The following is an 11,749-nucleotide window of genomic DNA, read 5'->3' as shown; positions in this document are numbered from 1 at the left end:
CTTCTAGACAAAGTGTTTGACTGTACTCGTGCTGTTTTTACATTTCTGTCCAATAAAATGTTAAAAAGGGGAAGTACTACAGTAAAGTAAAAATAACTCTGAATTGTACTTAAGTACAGTACTTGAGTAGATGTACTTAGTTACTTTACACCACTGGTCTATTGTACTATTGAGAAAGTTATGTGAACTTGAAAACATCTATTTTGCTGAAGAAGTTCTAATAAACTGACTGAAGAAAAGAGACAGTTCATTCATCATTGTGCAACGGGAAAATAAGTAATAAATGATACAAAGTCCAGTTGTAATCCAACGTTTAATGAGTTATGATGATATGGCATGTCAATGATGTCATTCATTATGAATCTATGTGTGGAAGCCTCTGATGGAAAGTAATTACATGTATATAGAACATGTATTGAAGATTACTGGCTAAATTGTTTAAGTGTTCAATTAGTAAAACATAGAAAGTGGATAAAAGCAAACTCAGCATTATATTTACACTATGTATAATATGTAATTATTATCATTGTGCAGGGAACAATGTAGCATAGACACAAGTTTGACTTTTACACACATATTTTTATAAATGATTAAATCGAATAACCGTTGACACACAATACCCTATTGACACATTGAGGAGTAAGACCAGTGGTTCTCACACTTTTCAGGCCGCGACCTCCCAGAATAATCCTATTTGAACTGGGGACCCCCCAAAATAATATTTGAACTGGGGACCCACCAAAAATCATAATTGAACTGGGGACCCCTGAAAAGAATCATATTTGAACAGGGGACCACCCACCCTGACAAGCACTTGGAATTGCAGGAGTGGAAGCATTACATTTAGTGTAACTCCATTGATATTGTGAAAATAGCAGATCTACAAGCTCACAAAGCCTCGCGTTGCAAGGCGTTGTGAGCATGTAGATCAGCTATTTTCACATTTTCTGTCTCTAAGTCAGGTAATATTTGGCCAATGTTTCACCAGTTTTTATAGTATAGTTTGTTGATTACTTTTGACGCAGTAATGCCATGTTTTATTAAAATATTTTAGAGGTATTCAATAGGTCTTAAAAGTCCTTAAATTGTCACTTTAGAAATGTGCAGACCCACAGTTTGAGAACCACTACATTTAGTATAACATTACATTACATTACATTACAGTCATTTAGCAGACGCTTTTATCCAAAGCGACTTACAATAAGTTCATTCAACATAGGTAGGAACCAATCTACACAGACTGACAGAGGGCTCTGTAGTAATATCAACAAGATAACAGGGCATACTGTATAATGATTGTCTGCAGCAGGCTTATTAAAGAAATGCAATGAGTGGAACACAATGGATTGATTGATCATGATGGTGTAGTATACTGTACACATCATTCTTACACATGCTTTATCTAGAAGAGAAAATCTATCATCAAATGAAGAAAACAAAGTTTTTAACTGAATATCATCATCAGTATTCTTAACATGTCTACCATGTCTTACACAGCTCTGCTGTATCTCCATGGTGAAAAACTACTATCCCTGGATAGAGAGGTTGTGTGAACGTGGTTTGAACTGTGTGTAGGAGGGTCATTGTGTCAGAAACACTGTAGAAGGACAGAGTACCTGCCTTGTGGTCCAGGTACACCCCCACTCTGGAGGAGAGAGGCCCTGACACTTTAGTGTTAACACAGTTGTGTCTGAAACTGTAGTTTTGATCATAGCACTGTAAAACCCAGGATTTATCATTGTCTCCAAAGTCGGCTTGTCTGCTGACGTCTTTATAACAGACTGCTATACGAACCGCTCCACCAATCCACTCTACTTCCCAGTAACAACGTTCAGACAGACCCTCTGTACACAACACCTGACATTTAGTAAATCTCTCTGCATGATCAGGGTAAGGTTGTTGTTGTGGTGTTAAAGTCACCTTCCTCTTCTCCTCTGACAGGGAGAGAGCTTTGCTTATTGTGTTCATGTCCAGAGACAGAGGAGAGGAATCTGTGAGAACACACGACAAAAGAAAAATCAAACCTCATGAACCTTATTGTGTTTAGAGTTAGTCTCTCAGATCAAACTCATTAGAGCTTTAAATAACAACATATCAGAATGAAACTTCAACGTTCAGAACCTGCATCAACATGGACTCACATTGTAAAAAGTCCTTTCTGGTCTGAGGCTCCGCTGGATGTAAAACATCAACTGGAGACACAAGAAAACAGTAAAGGTCATCATGACATTGTAAAGGATTTCTATGTCCACACAAAGGGTCAAATCCAATAGACTTTACTGCTGACTTCAGGCATGTACAACATACAGCGTGAGCCTACAGGAGGTCACAACATACGACTGACATAAAAGACAACAGGCCTGCTTTACGGCAGTGTCGTAACGTAGCTCTCTTAAAGGCACAGTCACATATATAGCATATATGACAGACATCATACTGAAGAATGGATTAAACTGAAGTTCCAAGGGTTTTGTCAAAAAGTTCAAGCTATTATAGCTTGATAGTAATCATTGCTATTATATAGTGTTTGTTCAGTAACAGCTTTCTCCCAGCTCTTCAGAAAATATATTTTCAGGTGGGTTTCACATTTCATTCAATCAGGAGATAATAATAATAAATATTAAATGGTGCATTTATATACTGTAGCGGGTGACATGAAACACAGGTCACACTAATCTACTGCCCGCCATACTACAGGCTTTAGTAGCCTTCCCATACATACTTCCACCTGTACAAACTGTTTCAACACTTAGAAATGTACTGTACAGTATAGGGGCCGGTTAAAACAATAGACATTTAAATCTGACCCTAACCTCTCCTTTGAGGAATATTCTTGCTTAAATTCTTCAATGTTACTGTCCAATCTGACAGACAGCCAACCTGTGTACCATCAGTCTGCTCCAGTTCAAATATCTCCAGTTGCCTTCTGACTTCATCAATCCATGTTTACTATGATGGCTGGTTAGAAAAACAAGAAACACATTTAAATCTCACCTCTCTTTGATATCGCTGGCCAAGTTGTCTTCAGGATGTTGTCTAGTTGGTCTCTCAGACCAGACACCACATCAATCACATCTGTGAAGGACCTCAGAGGACAGATGACCACACTGGGTGAGACTGGAGATCCACTGGAACTGGAGAGAGACTGGAAACTCTGGAGATAGACAAGTAAACCAGTATAGACAGAGATAGATTAGAATATTGATCACAATTGGTGGAGTTGAGCTGATGTCCTTGTTGTTCAACCAGCACATACTACGAACACAAATTGTACAGGGCAGATATTGAATAATGTTATACTTTCAAAATATTTTACAAAACAGTGGAAGAAGCCAATCTACAAGCTCAGAAGCTGATCTTGTAGACCTTCTATTATTTTTTTATGTTTATAATTATGACAATTGTAGAAAATAATTGTGATTATCTCAAATATTTGTGATTAGGCCATTATGTAATAATTGTGACAGGCCTAATTCTGACATTGTTATTCTGGTCTGTACAACTACTGTATACTAGAACTATGTTAGTATTAGTAACTACCAACATTAATAATGTCATGTTATGCCATGTCATGTAATATACTATGATGTAATGTAATATAATATGACATGATGGAATGAAATGAAATATGAAGCTGATTTCTCCTAAATGAGTCAAAACCAAACAGTAAAATGCCATGTGTGGAACCTGAATGAAAGTGATGATGTCATCAGTGTTGGACAGCTCCTCCAGGTCAGCATGTCTCCTCTCCAGCTGCTCCATGTGGTCCTCCAGCTGCCTCAGGAGAGCCTCAGTCTGAGCCACTGCAGTCTGCTGCTGATCTCTGATCAGTTCTTTAAGCTCACTGCGTCTTCTCTCAATGGAGACCATCATCTCACTGAAGATCCTGTCACTGGCCTCCACTGCTGCTTCTGCAGAGCTCTGCTTCACACACACACACACACACACACACACACACACACACACACACACACACACACACACACACACACACACACACACACACACACACACACACACACACACACACACACAGTGTTGTTAAAATGTTTCAAAAACAATCTACAATAATGTTGTTTCTTTTTTTTTCTTTTTTATAGCAGATCTATAGACAGATCTGCTATTTTCAAATCATCAAAGATCAAAACCATCCCAACCACAGACTTTTTGAGATGTTGCCGCATGGAAAACGCCTACGCAGTCTCACAAATATTATATGTGGGTTGCTGGCACACAAGTATTTTCAAATGGGGGTCCACAGCCAAATACATATTAATTGGGGGTCCTTGACATGAAAAGGTTTTAGAACCACTGCTTTAGTGCTTCTGATGACACAAGGCACTGTCTCATCCATATAGCATCACAGTTAACACAAGAACAAGAACTATTATCATAATATCAGCTCACGTCCAGGGCCTCCATGACCTGTCTCAGGTCTTTCAGCTCCTTCTTTTTCTCCTGGATCTTCTGCTGGACTTCCTCCTGAATTGTCACCAGCTGTTTCTGCAAGAAACAGGAAGAGACAGCTTGGCTTGTAAACAAAGCACATTTTCAAATCGGGATACCAATTCTATCCAGTGGTGTAAAGTAACTAAGTACATTTACTCAAGTACTGTACTTAAGTACAATTTTGAGATGTTTTTACTTTATTTGAGTATTTCCAGTTTTCAGTACTTTTACTTCTAATCCACTACATCTCAGAGGCAAATATTGTACTTTTACTCCACTACAATTATGTGAAAACTTTAGTTACTAGTCACTTTGTAGATTTACGTAAAACAATTGATTACTTTTTCCACCACTGATTCTATCCAATCAGGAGAAAGAGAACTCATATAGGATACAGGGTAAAAACTAGTGAGATTTGAAACAGTTTAGTTTGCATCCAATCATCTTAAATCAACTCTGTAACTTCCTCAAAATACACTTTTACAGGGGCAAGATTAATGGACATTAAATACCATTCATGAACAGTTATAAATCGCCTCTGTTTTTCATTGGGTCCAAAATGAGTGTTCTTCATCCTTTAATACTTTTTATTACACCCTGATTTGTGCTTTTTATGTCTCTGACATGGTCATTTATTTCTGCTTCTATCTTGAAAACATGCTCTATCTTATGATTTATCTTCAAGTGATGGTGGTCCTACCTGTTTCTCTGCCTTCTCTGCATCAGCTGACACCGTGTCATGGCCCTTATGTTCATCCATGAGGCACTGATAGCAGATACACTGGCGGTCTGTGCGACAGAACACCTCCATCAGCTTGTCATGACTGGAGCACATCTTCTCCTGCAGTTTGTTGGTGGCTGGGACCAACTTGTGCTTCTTCAACACAGGAACATTGTAGTGAGGCTGGAGGTGAGTCTCACAGCAAGATACCAGACACACCAGACAAGACATGAGAGCTTTGTGAGGTCTGGCTCCGGTGCAGAAATCACAGGCCACGTCTGCTGGACCTCCTGTACTGCTCAGCTTCATCACACCCTGGAAGTAAAGAGAAAGAGGTAACACAAACAACAACACAACGACAAATTACTGACATGAGACACACACACACAACTATAAAACATATCAGAAATATAAACATTTATCGCTGTGTAAACACGCTCTCAATTCTTACCGTCAGTCCCTCGGCGCTCATAATGGAAAATGACAAACACAGCAATAACACCCTGGTCACAAGTAACACTGATGCATGCAGAACACACTCCTGTTCAGCAAGCATCCACTCTATTTATATGGGTTGGTCTACCCATGTGGGTGAAACCTTCGGGTGATTAATCATGTGACTTGTGTATTGTCTTAAATGTGGAAACACAGGCTTTAGCACTATTCTATAACAATGGCCACTGTACCCCAGCTCCTTATCTGACCTAATCAATCAACCCTCTCAACACTCTCATGTGACTCTCATGTGACATGTGCAAAGTCCCCTGATTTCAACACTGTAGGTCAGAGCTGTAGTTTTTAGAATTGTATATATTTGTACTTATTATTATGACTAAATATCCTTCTGAAAATAAGATACAGGAAGGTGCTAGAAGGCCACATGTGCAGGTAATGTCAATACAAACGCCACCGTTACATCATAATAATAGATTATTCTACAGACACGCTGTGAACTTGTAGATCGGCTATTTACGACATGCCCAGAAAGGGGACGCTAGGGTTCATGTGGTTAATGTCTCTGAGGGCAAATGTTAGCCTTTTCCTTCTCCTTCCTTTTTGTCTTTCTCTTCACTATGCACGCATGCACGCTCGTGCACACACACACACACACACACACACACACACACGCACACACGCACACACGCACACGCACACACACACACACACACACACACACACACTAGGGCATTAACGAATAGTGATTTATGGTATTCGAACTATTCGACCCAAAAGTATTCGAATAGTCGACTATTCGGCAGACGCAACTCTTTTTTTTTATCCAATAAAAAACGAGCAATCCTCGGCCTCTCGTTGAAATGCTGTGTTGCGAGGCTAAACATAACAAGTCAGTAAACGGTTAACTAATTAGGAGGCGGGACAAACCCGAGGGTTAGTGAAATACCAGTGGCTGTTTACCAATGAGCCGCGACCTGATTGGACTAAGCCAACAGCAAGTTTGTGTGTGCTATCTGCGTCATTGGGATTTCCCCATAGGATTTCCCCTGGTAGCCATGGTTTGTTTGACAGCTGTATATAGTTTGACTGCACTAACAAAGCAACAGTTACTTGCGGGAGTGTTTCTCTTTCCTTTTCTAATATCTAAATAGGCCGAACTTAAATTATGTTACTTTAGCATGAAATGACTGTTCAAACAAATATAACCAGCAACAAGCAGTTATGTCCAACTTCGGTCATTAGGCTATGATGCATTGTGATACGTGCGATACGACAGTTTTAAATACAAGATCAACTTATTATTAAACGTAATCTCAGCAATAAATATGAATTTCCACAGGTTGCTTAACGTTTACCAATGTATTTGTTTATTGTACTCGTGCTGTTTTACATTTCTGTCTAATAAAACATCAATCAATCAATTGTATGACAAAGAAAAAAAACAGGACTGCTGGCATTCTTTTGCAAACAAACGTAAAATAAATAATACAATAAAAATATAAACGATCACTTTAACTTTTACACTTTTTAACTTTGCAAATAAGACAGTTGTAAACAAAACGTAGGCCAGGCCTGCTACTCACCACCGCTAAGAAACGGGCCACCTATAGTCCAGAACATAGGCTACTTATTCCACAGTAGGTGGTCGGTCGAGTCGAGCCAATATGGTAATAAAAAGATACGCATATTTACTGTAACATCGTCTTCTAGACTACTCGCTGTCGACAAAGTCCTCCTCGTTTATTATGGTCGTAGACTTGTGCTCCCGACTGTTGGCATTCAAGAAGATAAGGATATCCACGTGAGCTGGGTGTAAGCTTGATCGCTGCCTGGTAATCGTGTTCCCAGCGAGTGAAAACACCCTTTCACTCGGGGTACTGGTGGCTGGGACAGCCAGGTAGGTTTTGGCCAGCTTGGCCAAACGAGGGAACTCCTTCTCATAGCGCGCCCACCACTTCAGAGGGCTGCTCGTTGTGGGAATGCGGGTGATCTGGAGATAATCCTGTACCTCCTCTGTGCAAGTGCTGTTTACACTCTGTGCTTTTTTGCTGGCATAGTGAGGCCCAAACAGCTCCTCATGATCACTTTCGAGTCGCGTTTTTTTCTCCTCTGGCTCCCCCGTCTCCGCCGTCTCCTCCGTCTCGCTGTCCACGGCGGTATCTTCAGGGGCGTCTGTGGAATAAATAAGTCAGAATACCGATTGAGTGTATGTTCCACGTTTCAGTGAATGACAGTTTATACATCCAATTTTGCATTTAGCATATAATACATTCATAATAAATACAATATAAATACATTTACCTGCTGTATCTGCAGTCTGGTCAGACTCCTCATCTTGCAGTAGTTGAATCAGGGTGCGTTTAACCCGCAGTCTGGTGTTCTCTGGGAGGAAGCAGAGATCTTTGAACCTCGGATCCAGTATACAGGCGATGATAGGAATCGAGCCCGCCAAGTCGTAGTCAGCTGTGTCCAACTTGAATCTGGTTCTCAGCTGTGTTTGCACAGTTTTCTTAAAGTTGCGGGCTGCTGCTAAATCAGACTCATCAACTCTTAACAACCCATCGGGACCATCAGCCAGTAGGTTGAGGATAACAGGATAAATAAATGAGAGTCCAACATGCAATTCCCCACACATGATGGTAGTTGCCTTTGCAAGGGGGCGAAGCACGGGCAGTAGCTGCTGGATCAGCTCCCATTGTGAGGCTCTCATTTGGAGGTTTCTTCTCACGGTGGGTTTGGTGACTGTCTCGTCTTCCAGTACGGCTTGGACAGGGATGCGCTGCTCGTTAAGTCGCTCCAGCATTGTGAAGGTTGAATTCCAACGCGTGGCACAGTCATTTTGGAGCCTGTTCTTTTTTACGGCGAACTGGGTTTGTCGTTTCTTCAGTGCACATGTTGCTTTAGCAGAGTGGCGGAAATGACTAACCACTCGCCTGGCCGCATCGATGGTTCTGGCTACTTCGGGTAAATCCAACCCTGCCTTAACTGCCAACTGTAATGTATGGCCAGTGCAGCCAAGATCTTCCGGGATCTCCGCACACAAACTCATCGCTAGGTTCATGCTGCTGGCATTATCGTGTACAACGCAGTAGACCTTCAGGCCCCACTCTTTGATTGTAGCCGTCATCCTTTTGGCTATGTTGACAGCAGTATGTCTCTCTGGCATTAAGCAGGTAGTGAGGACCTTTGCATGCATCTCCCAGTCGTTGGTGAGATAATGCGCTGTCACGGTGATATATGGCTCCATGGTGGGAGACGTCCAGAGGTCTGTGGTGAGTGAAACAGTCGGATCTTTCAATTCAGCTTCTAATTGCGCTCGCAGTTCATCATAGTGGAGGTTGATGGTTTTCCATATTGTAGCATGTGAGGGGATAACGTAGCCTGGTTCAAAGAATTTGATGATGTCCTTAAAGCCCCTTCCCGACACTGCAGCCAGTGGTCTTGTATCCTTAACAATGAAGTTGACTAACAGACTTGTTATTTTCTTTTTTCTGCTGTCGGTGATGGGATGTTTGGAGAATTCTCCGATTGTGGTCTGCCTTTGTTGACACTTTTCTTTTCGGCTCGCATTGTCGCTGCGGTGGCTGCTTGTGCTTGGCGCCGACGACGGGTGCTTGGTCAAGTGGTTGAGCATGGTGGTGGTACTGCTGTGATATTTTAGCTTGACCTTACATATTTTGCAGGTCACAGTGTTACCTTCTCTTGTAAAGTATTTCCACGCTTTTGATGTTAAATTTTTAGCAGTGTCAGTCGCATTTTTCTCTGCCTCTTTCTCCGGCTCTTTTTCCTGCTCCATGTTTTTCTTTGTCGCTGTTTGTTTGTGATGCGTTTGTTCCAATGGTTAGGTGAGTCAGGTGACACATGACGTCAGTATAGAGCATTAACAAATTCATCCACGAGAGGGCAGTGACAACTCATTCTTCTGACTGCCTATCTATCCAAGCTGTAAACCATAAAATAATCCCCCCAAAAATAATTTAAAAAAAATGCCGAATAGTCGACGCCATTTTATAACGTCGAATAGTGGCTTTAATATTCGAATATTCGAATATTCGACTATTCGGTGAATGCCCTAACACACACACGCACGCACGCCGAACACGCACGCACACTCTCTCTCTCCCCCTCTCCCTCTTTCTCTCTCTTCCTTCATCCTCTCCCTCTCCATAATACGATGGTCTCGGACTCGGACAAGCCCTTCCCGGTGAAAAAGTCCCAGAAGTTGGTGACGGCGGAGGAGGAGGGCGTACTCTCCTCCTCCTCCTGGGGCGTCGCCTGCTTGATCCAGATGCTGTTCTCGTCGGCGGAGCAGCCCCCGCCGCCCACCAGGGAGAAGCTCAGCGTGGAGCCCATGGGGGGCCTCCCGTCCTGGGGCTGGCGCTCCGAGTCGGGGGCCTGGAAACTGGAGGAGCTGCCGCTGCTGTCCGAGGGGGGGGGGGGGGGGCTGGTTATGGTGGGAGTGGAACTGACGCATGTATGCACACACACACACAGACACAAACACACTCACACACACACACACACACACACACACACACACACACACACACACACACACACACACACACACACACACACACACACACACACACACACACACACACACACAGTCAGTCCTTTCATGTCAGATTTTAACATCTATCTTCACATCCTGTTTCAAACATCATCTAAACATGGAGACAACGTTTACAGAGACAGAAACAGAAGGATAAACATTCTTCAAAATAAGACTAAAACACTCTGCAATAGAGATTGCAGCCACAGTGCTCACATTTATTTGGAAGAAAAAACGAGTCGGTGTAAATGAAGTAAAGTTAATGAAAAGAATTATGATTCAACTCCCGCCTGGGGAACAAGCAGATCTACAAGCTCACAACGCCTCTCTGAGCTTGTAGATCGACTATTTTCACATTTTCTGTCTCTTTGTCAGGTAATATTTGGCCAATGTTTGACCATTTTATACGGTATAGTTTGTTGATTACTTTTGACGCAGTAATGCTATGTTTTATTTATTTTTCATTTTAGAGGTATTTAAAAGGTCTTTAAAGTCCTTACATTTTCACTTTAAAAATGGACAGATACCCTGTATAAACTATACATACTGTATGTTGGTTTGTTTACTGTTGAGTGAGAAAACAACGTTGCACATTAAGCATAATATCATCATTTGGGGACCTCCTGGGGATCCAGATGCAATGTTTGAGAACCACTGCATTCAGTATAACCAATCTACACTGACTGACAGAGGGCTCTGTAGTAATATCAACAAGATGACAGGGCATACTGTATAATGATTGTCTGCAGCAGGCTTATTAAAGAAATGTAATGAGCGGAACACAATGGATTGATTGATCATGATGGTGTAGTATACTGTACACATCATTCTTACACATGCTTTATCTAGAAGGGAAATCTATTATCTATTATTAATCTAGTATCTATTATAATTATGTTGGACATTATCAACATACGTAACATAATGTGTAGTAACCAACATATAGTATAACTACCATCTATCAAAATAGTCAACAAGGAGTTTTGTGTATCAGAACATGTAGTTTAATGTGTGGTTGTAACTTGTAAGGTCATCTCACCTCAGCCAGCAAGGTGTTCTTCCTCAGAACAGGTCTGGGACTGAAGCTCTCTCTGCACTGGGGACAGCTGTAGACTCCAGTCTCCTCATACTGGTCCCAGTAACCCTCAATACAGCTTCTACAGTAACTGTGTCCACACGGTAGAGTCACTGGTTCCTTTAGAAGGTCCAGACAGACAGACAGAACAACAACAGCAGAACTGGTCCTGGTCCAGCTCACATATCTGTTGTTGCTGCTGCTGTTGTGCCATTTGACTGACAACCACACTCACACTGAGAGAAAACACAACACTTTGGTTTACTCTGAAGAGAGACTGGGTTTCGTTTCCTCTGTAGAAAACTAGGAGAGGCAAAGACATCTATGAGGCAAAGGGAGGGACTTCCTGGATGTTTGCAGGAGGCAGTGGTTTAAAAGAGACAGTGAATGTGTAGCACAAACAGGTTCAGCTTGTGGTTGAACGTTGTACAGCTGGACTCTCACACTACACCATCATTTCCCCTCCGTGTGGAAAAGCCTGGTGGTGGTGACA

The 11,749-nt window shown here is 41.8% G+C and overlaps 1 pseudogene across 1 annotated transcript; it reads right to left on the bottom strand.

Annotated features, from left to right (window-relative positions):
• Positions 1–1,322: 1,322 nt before the first annotated feature.
• On the bottom strand, positions 1,323–11,470 carry LOC308101582 (E3 ubiquitin/ISG15 ligase TRIM25-like; annotated as a pseudogene). The gene is made up of 3 exons: positions 11,221–11,470; positions 5,150–5,485; positions 1,323–1,716 (listed from the first exon to the last, which is right to left on the bottom strand). The product of its transcript is annotated as an E3 ubiquitin/ISG15 ligase TRIM25-like (transcript).
• Positions 11,471–11,749: the final 279 nt, after the last annotated feature.

Source organism: Gymnoscopelus braueri (genome assembly GCF_963280865.1).
Source record: "Gymnoscopelus braueri genome assembly, chromosome: 15".
NCBI classification, from domain to species: domain Eukaryota; kingdom Metazoa; phylum Chordata; class Actinopteri; order Myctophiformes; family Myctophidae; genus Gymnoscopelus; species Gymnoscopelus braueri.
Note: the sequence above shows the minus strand (reverse complement) of the source record. Positions and strands in the feature narration are given on the sequence as shown.